The sequence below is a fragment of the Prinia subflava genome, chromosome 26 (assembly GCF_021018805.1).
Source record: "Prinia subflava isolate CZ2003 ecotype Zambia chromosome 26, Cam_Psub_1.2, whole genome shotgun sequence".
NCBI classification, from domain to species: Eukaryota; Metazoa; Chordata; class Aves; order Passeriformes; family Cisticolidae; genus Prinia; species Prinia subflava.
The window spans coordinates 1,542,084-1,555,081 of NC_086272.1; the positions used below are offsets into that span (position 1 = coordinate 1,542,084).

General features: G+C 55.9%; 1 protein-coding gene, 1 non-coding gene and 1 pseudogene across 2 annotated transcripts in view; 1 reads left to right on the forward strand and 2 right to left on the reverse strand.

Moving 5' to 3' along the window:
- The window catches only part of LOC134562090 (zinc finger protein 239-like), a 42,351-nt gene extending 32,944 nt beyond the window's left edge, over positions 1 to 9,407 (reverse strand). The window contains exon 1 of the mRNA XM_063419548.1: positions 9,290 to 9,407. The gene's annotated coding sequence lies outside the window, so the exon portion shown is untranslated. The remainder of the gene's footprint in view (positions 1 to 9,289) is intronic.
- On the reverse strand, positions 995 to 1,078 carry LOC134562255 (small nucleolar RNA SNORD45). The gene has a single exon (XR_010083125.1). It is a non-coding gene; the product is annotated as a small nucleolar RNA SNORD45 (small nucleolar RNA).
- Positions 9,408 to 10,750: 1,343 nt separating the features above from the next.
- LOC134562182 (zinc finger protein 345-like) overlaps positions 10,751 to 12,998 on the forward strand; it is a 79,122-nt pseudogene continuing 76,874 nt past the window's right edge.

Genomic DNA, 12,998 nt, shown 5'->3' on the forward strand with positions numbered 1-12,998 from the left:
ATGGATTTGAGCCATGGCACAGCTTGTCCCTGGAGCAAGAGCAATGCCCAGTTCTGCCCTGGGGACTCATCTGGCAGCTCCCCAGCAGTGGGTGACACCCTGTGCTGTGCATTCCCAGCTCCCCAGCACTGGGTGACACCTTGTGCTGTGCATTCCCAGCTCCCCAACAGCGGGTGACACCCTGTGCTGTGCATTCCCAGCTCCCCAGCGGTGGGTGACACCCTGTGCTGTGCATTCCCAGCTCCCCAGCAGTAGGTAACACCCTGTGCTGTGCATTCCCAGCTCCCCAGCAGTGGGTGACACCCTGTGCTGTGCATTCCCAGCTCCCCAGCAGTGGGTGAGACCCTGTGCTGTGCATTCCCAGCTCCCCAGCAGTGGGTGACACCCTGTGCTGTGCATTCCCAGCTCCCCAGGAAGCTGCAGACAAGGTTTATGGGGAAGCCACTTCTGTTGGGTCATGGGGTGCAGGAGGGATGCCCCGGTTTTCCAAATGCCTGAGAGGAGCCTGGCAGCAGCTGGATCCAAGGGCAGCCCCAGGCAGGATCAGGCGCTGTGTCTGGATCCCAGGTCTGGGCTGCTGGAATGTCCTGGGTTGAGGCGCAGACCTGCGAGAAGCACAAAACATTGCAGGCTCAGGGCCAGGCTGAGCAGAGGTGCAGTTCCCTCCTGCACACTCACTGCCACCTGCAGCTGCAGCAGCCCCGCTGCACACGGGGAACCTGCCCAGCTCTGCAGCACACGGGGCTCAGGGACAGCCCCGAGCCAACATTCCCACATGCACCTGGCCACCAACTCCCACAGCAGGCAACTGGGGCCACCTGAGAGCCCCTCGTGGCCACAAACCCCACGCCTCGGCCACAGCTGCACCTGCCCCGCCTGGCAATGGGGCACAGCCCAACCGGGGACCCCTCTCCTCCAGCCGCCTCAAACTCGGGCACGGGGACTCGATCCCAGCCTGGGAAAAGCTCCACTGCCGCAGGGATCGGCGGCTTGCCGGGCCTCAGAGGAATTCTAGAGCTAAAGCGGTGAGAGACATCAGCTGGGCTCAGATAATACATGCCAGCGCTCATCCCGGGCCCGGCAAGCGCCTCCTCCTCCTCCTCGTGCCCGGCCCCGTCTGGCGCGGCGCTCCCAGCCCCGAGCCGCTGTTCCCAGCGCGGTTCGCTCCCTCCGGCTGCAGCTGGGCCCCGGGGCGCAGCCCTTGGCACGGCGCTGGAGCCAGCGGGACAAAACCCCCCCGGGGCCGCCCCGGCACGGCCCTTCCCGCGGCCCCGGCTCGGCGGCACCGCCATCGGCCTGAGCGGCCTCCCTGGGCCGCCCGGCCCGGCCCGGCCGCTCCGCCCTGGGCCGCGCCGTTCCGGCCTGGACGCGCTCGGGGCAGCGCCTGCGGCACCGCGCCCTTGGAGCGGCCCCTGCCACAGCCCCGGCACCGCCACCCTCGGGGGCTCTGCCCGGGGGCTCCGTGCCCGGGGGTTCCGTGCCCGGGGGCTCCGTGCCCGCGGCTCCCGCCGCTCCCCGCCCGGGGCCCCTGCCGGCAACGAGACGCCCCGCGACCCTCCCGGGATCCCGTCCCGTCCCCGGGATCCCGTCCCGTCCCCGGGATCCCGTCCCGTCCCCGGGATCCCGTCCCGTCCCCGGGATCCCGTCCCGTCCCCGGGATCCCGTCCCGTCCCCGGGATCCCGTCCCGTCCCCGGGATCCCGTCCCGTCCCCGGGATCCCGTCCCGTCCCCGGGATCCCCACCTGTCCCCGGGCCCGTCCCGCACCACGCGGCCGCTCCCGCCGCCGGTTCCGCTCCCAGGGCCATCCTCCCGCAGGAGGAGCTGCCGCCGGGATCCGCCCGCCTCCGCCTCCCTCCTCCCCACCCACCTCCAGCGCCTCCCCTCCGCCTCTCTGCTCGTTGATCCCCATCCCATCCGCCTCTCTCCCCCTTTATCGCCCTCCGTGTACACACCGTCCCCATCCATCCGCTTCGGTCCCCATCCCCCTCCGTGCCCATGGCACCTTCTCCACCCCAGCCGACTCCATCCACACTGCCTGCATCCCCATCCCGATCGCTTTCCTCCTGATGGGAAAAATGAGCGCTAAAGGATTCACAAAAGGCTCGATGTGGAAAGAATGGGCGTGGGGCTCTTGTCACAGAAATGGGTGTTAATGTCTTCTAAATGGGTCTTCATGTTTGCATGAACATCCACCCGGGCAAGTTTGTTACAGAACGCAGGTGGCTTGACCCAGACAGTTTGAGCTCCTGAACTGCAGGGTTACAGCAAAAACGGGTCCGCACAAAGTGTGTTGCAGACGGTCTGAACTTCTGGTGGACCCGAAGAACCCAGACAGCCTCAACTCCTGAACTTCAGGGGAAGATGGTGACACACGTTCAAGGGGGGAATATGTGGTAGGCGGCTTGGGAAGGCTGTACCTTCCTGGTACCTGAGGCAGTGGGGAAAGGGAGAGGGCAACATGCAGTGGGGAGTTTAGAATAAAAAGAGCCTGCACCCTCTAAAGCCTCGAGAGAGATCCCTCAGTGGACTCTCTCCCTTTATTCGAATCAAGTTGTAAGACCCCTGTTTCCTTGGTGGACACTGGCTTTTGGTAGTGTGGCTTCTCTGCACAGACCCCATCCACTTCCACCCCCATTCCATCCTCCCCTGTCCATTCCCAGCCCACCCCAGTCCCACCCACAAGCCCGTCCCATGCTGGGACCGGCACATGGCAGTGGATCCCAGCAGAGCATGTGAGGAGTGTGGGATCAGCCCATCAACACCGACAGCATTTATTGGGCCCTGGCAGGGACTCCAGGACAGCCTTTTCCCAGGGAAATCCTCTGTGCTGCACAAATCTCAGCCCTGGCCCCTATCAGGGCAAGGCCCAGCTCAGCCCACACTGCCGTGCCCAAACCCAGCCCATTTCCTGCACGCTTTTCCACAGGATCAGTTCATTCCCGTTCCCATTGCCCCATCCCTCTCCTTTCCTCCCAGCACATATGTAGTGTTATAAACGCCAGGACAAATTTATTGCCAAATTCAATAGTTTGGTTTATTAACATCCAAATTACAAAATTTAGAATCAAATTATAACAATTTCAAACAATAAAAACAAAACAATACGAACCCCACAAACAGCGAAACTTACTTGACAGAAGTTCTCCCGGGAAAAGTTGAGCCAAGGGTGACCCCAGAGACACAGGACCTGGCAGCCAGTGTCTCTAGCTGGGTTCACAAATTTGCCATGTTCGAGGCTCGGTTTTTATACTCTTTATTCTGCCTCTGGCAATATTTCCCCATACTTCCCTTTGTTTCTTGGTCAGTTATTCAAACCCAAATTCGTCTCCGGTCGGATTGAAAAAGAGCTCCCCTCCCAAGTCCATGTGTTAATATTCAGTTTTTATGGATCCTTATAGTTGATGAATGTTCGAGATATGGGTGATATTGCTTGATGGTCTGTGAAAGTGGCTCCCGAGGTGTGAGTTGCTGATCGGGCTCATCTCAACAGGTCCCCTCCCAATACTTGAGAAGGCTGCAAAGTCTTTTGTTCCCTTCTGAATGGAGACGCCTGATTTTCAGGGTGGTCAGTTTCACCATCTGCTGCAGAAACCTCCTGAAACATAGACTTTTACCTGATATAAATTTATACAGCTTTATAATTTTCCAGTTTATCATAAGAACATGAATTAATCATCTCACGTTTTTCACACGTAGCCTCCCTCACACACCGTCATTACCACGGTGGAATTCTGGCTCAAGGCATGAGAAATAAGGATTCACTTTAGTTTTTCTTGCGATCTGGCTGTTGGAAGGCTCCAAACCTACAGTGTTTCCTGTGGATCTTGGGAACTGGGGCCCTGGAGCCTAAGTGCCACAGCCAGCTGGGCCCTTCCACAGGAGGAAAAGTCAGGGGTTTTTTAAGTTCCCTGAGGCTGATTCAGTTGCCATCACCTAAGCCCCAGGAATAATCAAAGCGAGTGGATCAGTGCCATTAAAAACATGGAAAGAGCCCAAATCCGACCATCAGGTTTGCTCATCCAGGTTTGCTGGGGAAGGGTTTTGTCTCCTTTGCTGCTGAAAGCCAAAGGGAGATTTGGAAGGAGCGCTAAGATCCCTGTGGGGTTTAGGGATGTTTGGGATGATCAGTCAGTGGGATGAGCTCAGGGCATGGATGGGGTCCCAGAGCCTGTGCTGGGTCAGGCACAAGAACAGGAGTTGGATGGAAAAGGGGTTTTCCCATGTTCTTCTGATGGAGAAATGCAGCACAATCCCTTTCCCTGGAATAGCAGGCCTGGAGCTGGTGCATCCCTCAGGCCTTGTACCTGCCCAGGTGCTCACGGGCAATGATCACTCACTGGATCTGTGCTGTGCCCTCCTAGATCTGCAGGGAAAACCAGAGACAGGTGAGCCAGCAGCTGGGAAAGGTGTTTGACCAGAGTCTGCACACCTGTGACCCCTCCCTGCACCACGCCAGGGGGCAGGAAGAGGCAAAACTTGGAAAAATTAGTGTGACAATGACCCATAAGAGGCAATAAGCACATCCAGGTGTGTGTTCAGTGCAGCAGGGATCCAGGGATCCCCCAGGCAGAGCCCAGGTTGCCTCCAGGACAGCAGAATTTGGGGATTTTAGTATTTCAGCTCCCAGTCCTGCCTGAAGTTGCTTTGGCAAATCACTCCCATACCTGCAAATCCACTTTCTCTGAAGTCACAAAATCAGGATAATATTCCCTGTGGTCAATATGGTGCGTTAATTCATGTTCTTATCACAGAATCACAGAATAACGAGGTTGGAAGAGACCTCTAAGATCATCAAGTCCAACCTATGCCTTAACACCTCAACTAGACTATAGCACTAAGTGCCATGTCCAGTCTTTTTTTAAACACATCCAGAGATGGTGACACCACCACCTCCCTGGGAAGAAAATTCCAGTGCTTTATTATTCTTTCAGTGAAAATTTTTTTCCTAATATCTAACCTGTACCTTCCCTGACGTAGCTTGAGACTGTGTCCCCTTGTTCTGTCAGTTGCTGCCCGGTGGAATGGATATTATGGATTATAGTATGTTAAATCATAAACACAAACTGTAAATATGTCACATAAAATGTAACCTTAGTTCCAGCCAGCCACGGAATTGACAAATTCCAAGGCAGGCAACACCCAGAAACCACCTTTTAGGAGGAGACAATGAAATGTGTGGAACCTGGGGCACCGTCATTGGCATCAGAAAGGAGGAACATTAAAATAAGCAATCAGTTCTTCCTCCAGAGGCAGCAGAGTCATCAGAGCTCCACCATCTCGCTGATCACTAGAGGAGAACATCTGTCCATTCAAAATTTCAGCTCCCATTCCCTCACGGGAGGACCCAAATTGACACTTCTCCCTCCCATAGGAGACCCCATTCAGCAGACCAGTGACTCCGATAAATTCGAATAACTATTCCAGGGAAACAAAGAACTGTGGGGAAATCTTATGCCAGGGCAAAATAAAGTGTATAAACCCTGGACCCCAGGCGGGGCCAATTGGTGAACACTGGGGGACTGCAGTGCAACAGAGGCTGCTTTCCGTTCAGCCTTTGACGATCCCGGGTTATCGTCACCGTAACTCCGCTTGTTGGTTTTACCGAAATTCTGTAATTTGACTTTTTTAATAAATCAAATTATATTTCAATTAGCAAAGTAATTGGCATTTATACCATATGATGTGATATGATATATATGATATGATGATATATGTTATATTACATTACATTATATTATGTTATATATGATATTAAATTCTATTATGTTATATATCATATCACATCATATTTTATTTTATATCAACAAGGGAATAAAAAGAGGTATAATTTGTACCATATTTAAAAATGTGTGATAATAATACCATGCTAATACATAAATGCAGAACCCAATGTTATTTTTATAAAATAATGTCATTTTTAACAGGTGGAAGTGGGGAGCACTGGGTGCTGCGGCTCTGCCCGGCAGCTGCGGAGCCTGAGCCAGAGGAATTTCCTGTTTCTTTTCCTCTCTGACACTTCTTTTCTTAATTCTCTACCTCACATTCCTTGTACAGTGTTAAAAATGAAGCACACTCCACTGAAAATTTTTAAGAGATTTAATGAAGGATAATAAGGGATAAAACAGAAAGCAAAATATACAGGGGCCTGGCAAAGCCAGTACACACCCACTGCTTCAGTCTGCAGTCTTTTATACCGTTGCAGATGTATTATTTCCTCAAGTGATTGAGCAGATTTAGTTTAAGCTTGTTGACCACAATCTTAATTCAGATTTTCTGCAACCTTGCACACTTCAAGAGTTGAACACGTCTCAGGTCTAGGGTGGTCTTCAGATGCCACTTTAAGGGGTTTTGCTATTTCTCCTTTTATGCTCTTCTGCTCTCCATTTATGCTATCTTGGACATATACATTGCAATAATAATCATATCTTAAAATTCATCTTTTCCAAGCCCAATTACATCTTGTGAAAGCCTCTCTTCCCCTTTTACACTGCTCAAAGCGTTTACAAATTTTATCCTACGTTAAAGCGGTTAAAAACTTACCATAACTATTTACAAGCAATTATAATTTTATAATTAAAGTAAATAAATTACAGTGAAATCCAACTACTACAAGATTGTTTAGAACCTTCAATAAAATAAATCTTAAATAAATCCATAGGTGCTGCTGCTATGGTCTCATGTGCACCTCACTGGGGTAGAGGCGTCTCTCCCTCCTGGCACTGCAGCCCACGGCCAGGGGCCCTTCCCACTGCAATGGTTCTGGGATTCTGTCAGGGACTCACTTTCCTTTTCTTCTTCCCTCTGCTTGCAGCTGGCAATGGGCTGGAAAATGTCCAGCAAACCAACCTTTGCTGTCTGCTTTGTCAGCCTACACAGCTTCAGGACCTTGTCACCTGCCCCTTGGGCACAGCTCCCCTGGGCAGCAGGGCAGAACCGGCACCCTGGGAGCCTTGGGAATTCCCCTCTGGGATCCACGGCACACGCTGGGATGATCTGGAATTTCAGTTTCATGACACAGCACCCCACGGCCCTCCCAAGAGCCCTGAGTTCACTCAAACCCACCGTGCCCCACATTCCCTGGAAGTTCAGCCCACGTCCGTGTGCCCTGATGTCCCCACCCATGCCCGTATCCCCACCATGCCCCCATTCTTGGCCTTCCATGTCCCCACCCGTGTCCATGTCACCCTCATGTCTCCATCCATGTCCATGTCACCATCCATGGCCACGTCCCCTTGAGCTCCTTTTGCATCCAGGTGCCCACAGGGGGCCAGGAAGATGTGGAGACCACCAGCCATCTGTCTTCCCACCATGGATCACCAGGACCGTGGATCTCCAAGGCTCTGCCCAATGGGGCTCACTGGGGATCATCCAATGGGCTCCTCCAACGGGGGATGGAGTTGGAGCAGCGCACAAAGCTCTTCCCGCACGCGGGGCACTTGTAGGGCTTCCCTTCCTGCTGCCTCCATTGCTCTTGGGCCACGGCACAGCTCTGGGACAAGCTCTTCCCACACTCAGGACACTGTTAGGGCCTCTCTCCGCTGTGCATCTGCCGGTGGACAAGCAGCTTGGAGTGCTGGATGAAGCTCTTCCCACATTCTGAGCACGTGTAGGGGCATTCCCCAGTGTGCACTGTCTGCTGCATGATCAGGCCAGAGCTGTCACAGAAGCTGTTCCCGCTCTCCCCACACACACAGGGTCAGATTCCAGTGCACAGCATCTGGTGGTGTTTAAGGTGGGAGCTCTTCATGAAGCCTTTCCCACATTCTCCACATTTCTAGGGCCGTTCAACAGTGTGGATCCTCCTGTGCTTGTATAAAGTGGAGTTCTCAGTGAAGCTCTTCCCACACTCCCCACACTCATAGGGCCGTTCCCCAGTGTGGACTCTCTGGTGGATCATCAGGTCAGAGGTGTCTCTGAAGCGCTTCCCACATTTCCCACACTCACAGCACCGTTCTCCAGTGTGGATCTTCTGGTGCCGGACCAGGCTGGACTTTGCACAGAAACTTTTCCCACATTCCGAGCACTGGTGCAGCTTCTTGCCATTGTGAAGCTGTTCATGCACCACCAGCTCAGAGCTCTGGCCACATCTCTGGCTGCCTTCCTGGCACAGGGTGGGTCCTTCCTCCTCGGAGCACCCTGGCATGGGTTTGGAGCCCCTCCTTGGGCGGGATCTCCACGGCTTTTCCTCCCCATTGCATTCCTGTGCCATGGGGCCGCTCAAAACAGCCTCTTCCACGAGGTTCTGCTGAGGGGATTTGTCCTCCCTGGCCTCCTTGTCTGGGGGAGGAAGGACAAGGAGTGGATGGGATTTGCCTCCGTGCCAGAGGGAAGGGCAAGGAGATCCCCCCAGTGCATCCCCGGCAGGACGGCGTCGGCAGCGGGGTTGTCCTGCAGCCGGGGCCAGGCTGGGCTGGGAGATGGAGCAGGAGAGAGGGGAAAAGGGGCACTGACTTCCTCCTCACCTGCCTGGGGATCCGCAGGAATCCTCCTCTTCCTCACAGCCTTCTCCTCCTCTACCCAGCCAAAGTCTGGCACTGGGAATTCCTGGTGTGGGAAAGACATTCTGTGAGTGCATTGGCTTTGAAGGTCCTGCTGTTCAAGTCCATCTCCAGAAGTCACCACATGTCTGGTGTCCATAAAATGCTCCAAAAATCAAGGAGTCCAAAAACACTCTCGCAGGGCTTCCCTCTTTCCAGTGTCCTTCCTTTGGGGTTATGGGGGTCCCTCTTCTCAGAGCTGCTGGGGGCCCGTGGGTCCTGGGGATCCCCCCTCTCCCGCCTCCTGCTTTGGCTCGCTCAGGGGGTTTTGGGGCTGCCAGGGCTCATCCTGCCCTGATTCTGACTCGGCTCCCAGCTGTCCCAGGGTCCCCTTCCTCAGCATTCCCCCACTCCAGCCACTCAGCGCTTCTTCCCCCACTCCCCGACAACACTTGCACGCTCGGGGGGCCCGGACCCCCCTCATCTCCAGCCTCCACCACCCCTCCAGGCTGCCGGAGCTGCCCCAGCTCTGCCATCGCCCCGCTCCCCCCTCTGGGCCTCCCGCCCTTCATCCCCCCCTCTCCCGGGATCCCCAAAACCAACGTCCCGCCCCGCCGGCACCGCGCGATCGCTTCGTGGGACCCCAAAATCCCCCCGAGGGGCAACTACGGCTCAGCTTTGCACTCCTGCAAGATCTGAAAATATCCCCATCTCCTCCCCAAAAAAACCTCCCAGGGACATGCAAAGATAATTCCCGCGCGATTCTGGAAGCTCTTAGGTCCCAACTCCATTCCAAAAAAAAACCCCAAACCTCTCGGGGACCCCCGGACAGATTTGGGGTGAGCTCCCTCTCCCTGGTCACCGGCAATGCTGCGGGGGCCGGAGGTGCGGTGGGCTCTGCGCGCCCCTGGTCGAACTCCGTCGCTCTTTTCCTGTTCCGGCTCCTCCTCCTCCTTTCTCCCTCCTCCTCCTCCTCCTCCTCCTCCACCACCAGCACGACCCCCCTTCCCCCGATTTCCCCGGACCGCGGCCGCTGCAGCACCGGCGTTTGGGTGGGGAGACCCCGCCAGGGATGGGTAGGGGGCTTGGGGACAGTGTGCATCCTTATTATCATTTATTAAAACGCTTAACAGTTTAAGAGGAGTGTGCTTCGTTTCTCTCATTGAACCAGAAGTGTGTGGTAGAGAAATAGGAAAGCGGTGTCAAAGAGAAAAAGCAATGGGAAACACCTCTGGCTTGCAGCTGCCCCCGCAGCGCCCAGCGCTCCCCACTTCCACCCCCCTGTGCCACCCCTGGTAGCCAGGCACCCCCGGGAGCGGAGTTTGGGCTCGGGGGGCAGGGGGACGGCACGGCCGGGTCTGCCCTGGGGGGAGCCCCGAGTCCCCCGCCCATCCCCGGGGGCTCCCGGGGGCTCCCCCCTACCCAACAGCGGCGCTGCGGCGGCCGCGGGGCAGAGCGGGCGGGAAAGGGGGGCCCGGGCTGGGGGCGGAGGAGGGGCGGGAGGAAGAGGAGGGAGAGACGAAGGGGAGGAGCAGCAACACGACGAGCACCGAGAGGAGGGGCAGCGGGAGAGGGTCGGTGTTCCACGGCGAGCCCGCTGAGGCCGCAGCTCCGCTGGGCGCGACCGCATCGCATTGCCCGGCAGCCCGCAGGTGACGGGGAGGGGAAGCTCGCCCCAAATCTATCCCGGGATCCCCGGTACGGCTGGGGGGTTTTGGCTTTTTATTTTTGGGGGGATGTGGGGTGTGGGAGGGGAAGGAATGTGGGGTTTGGAACTCGCAGATTGCAGAGTGGAGTGTTTGTGGAGGGGTGGTGGAGGCTGGAGATGAGGGGGGTCCGGGCCCCCCGAGCGTGCAAGTGTTGTCGGGGAGTGGGGGAAGAAGCGCTGAGTGGCTGGAGTGGGGGAATGCTGAGGAAGGGGACCCTGGGACAGCTGGGAGCCGAGTCAGAATCAGGGCAGGATGAGCCCTGGCAGCCCCAAAACCCCCTGAGCGAGCCAAAGCAGGAGGCGGGAGAGGGGGGATGCCCAGGACCCACGGGCCCCCCAGCAGCTCTGAGAAGAGGGACCCTCATAACCCCAAAGGAAGGACACTGGAAATAGGGAACCCCTGAGAGAGTGTTTTTGGAGTCCTTGATTGTTGGAGGATTTTATGGACACCAGACAGGCGGTGACTTCTAGAGATGGATTTGGACAGTGGGACCTTCAAAGCCAATGCACTCACAGAATGTCTTTCCCACAAACCAGGAATTCCCATTGCCAAACCTTGGCTGGATGGAGGAAGAGAAGGCTGTGAGGAAGAGGAGGATTCCTGCGGATCCCCAGGCAGGTGAGGAGGAAGTCAGTGCCCCTTTGCCCCTCTCTCCTGCTCCATCTCCCAGCCCAGCCTGGCCCCGGCTGCAGGACAACCCCGCTGCTGACGCCGTCCTGCCGGGGATGCACTGGGGGGATCTCCTTGCCCTTCCCTCTGGCACGGAGGCAAATCCCAACCTGTCCTTGTCCTTCCTCCCCCAGACAAGGAGGCCAGGGAGGACAAATCCCCTCAGCAGAACCTCGTGGAAGAGGCTGTTTTGAGCGGCTCCATGGCACAGGAATGCAACGGGGAGGAAAAGCCGCGGAGATCCCGCCCGAGGAGGGGCTCCAAACCCATGCCAGGGTGCTCCGAGGAGGAAGGACCCACCCTGTGCCAGGAAGGCAGCCAGAGATGTGGCCAGAGCTCTGAGCTGGTGGTGCATGAACAGCTTCACAATGGCAAGAAGCTGCACCAGTGCTCGGAATGTGGGAAGAGTTTCTGCACAAAGTCCAGGCTGCTCCGGCACCAGAAGATCCACACTGGGGAACGGCGCTGTGAGTGTGGGAAATGTGGGAAGCGCTTCAGGGACACCTCTGGCCTGCTCCGCCACCAGACAGTCCACACTGGGGAACGGCCCTATGAGTGTGGGGAGTGTGGAAAGAGCTTTGCTGACAGCTCCGGCCTGATCTCCCACAAGAGGATCCACACTGGGGAACGGCCCTATGAGTGTGGGGAATGTGGGAAGAGCTTCACTGAAAGCTCCAACCTGATCCGCCACAAGAGGATCCACACTGGGGAACGGCCCTATGAGTGTGGGGAGTGTGGGAAGAGCTTCACTGAGAGCTCCAGCCTGATTGTCCACCAGAGGATCCACACTGGGGAACGGCCCTATAAATGTAGAGAATGTGGGAAAGGCTTCAGGAAGAGCTTCCACCTCAAACAACACCAGATGCTGTGCACTGGAATCTGACCCTATGTGTGTGGGCAGTGCGGGAAGAGCTTCCATGACAGCTCTGGCCTGATCATGCAGCAGACAGTGCACACTGGGGAATGCCCCTACACGTGCTCAGAATGTGGGAAGAGCTTCATCCAGCACTCCAAGCTGCTTGTCCACTAGCAGATGCACACTGGAGAGAGGCCCTAACAGTGTCCTGAGTGTGGGAAGAGCTTCTCCCAGAGCTGTGCCATGACCCAAGAGCAATGGAGGCAGCAGGAAGGGAAGCCCTACAAGTGCCCCGCGTGCGGGAAGAGCTTTGTGCGCTGCTCCAACTCCATCCCCCGTTGGAGGAGCCCATTGGATGATCCCCAGTGAGCCCCATTGGGCAGAGCCTTGGGGATCCACGGTCCTGGTGATCCATGGTGGGAAGACAGCTGGCTGGTGGTCTGCACATCTTCCTGGGCCCCTGGGGGCACCTGGGCACAGCAGGACAAAAATCTATTGGGATGCAGACCAGCGTCAGGAATTCATTATCGACAATGAACTTTTTTACTTTTGACCTCAAGAAATCCCACCTTTTGCATCCAGTTGTTTCTTCTCTAGGCATCAAGGAATACTGGGATGTCTTAAGAGTCTTTTCCAACCTAAATCATTCCATGATTCTAATTCTTTCTAACCCTTCCACAGGCATCTTCCAGAGCCAAATGGTGACGGACTGGGGCAAAAACCCAAGATTTTGGAGACAATGGAGTGGAAACTCCTCTAAAAAGGTTTCTTTCCAGCCACCCAAGCACATGGATGTTCAGCCAGCATGGACACGTACATCCTTTTATTTTGGCCTTGATTTTCTTTGTTCATTGTTCATTGTTCTTCATCCTTTCACCCAACACTGGGGTAAAAATAAAAGCTTTTATCTAAGACATTGATGGAGACTATGTGGGTCATGGCTGGGGACACTGTGGGACATGGATGGGGACATGGTGGTCATGGGGCCTGGGACATGGACATGGGTGGGGACATGGCTGTGGATGGGGATATTGGGCATGGGGGGTCACAGACACAGATGGTGACATGGGCATGTATGGCCATGCATGAGGACATGAGGGACGTGGCCATGGATGGTGTCAAGTGGCCTAGGGGACAAGTCTGTGGGTGTCCATGTCCATGCCATGAGGTTTGCCATGACCAAGGACAACACATCCCCACCACCACCATGATACTGTCCCCTTCATGGTACCGTTAATTCCCTGCTCTTCCTCCAGACACCTTGCAGAGTGTCCCCATGTCCTGGT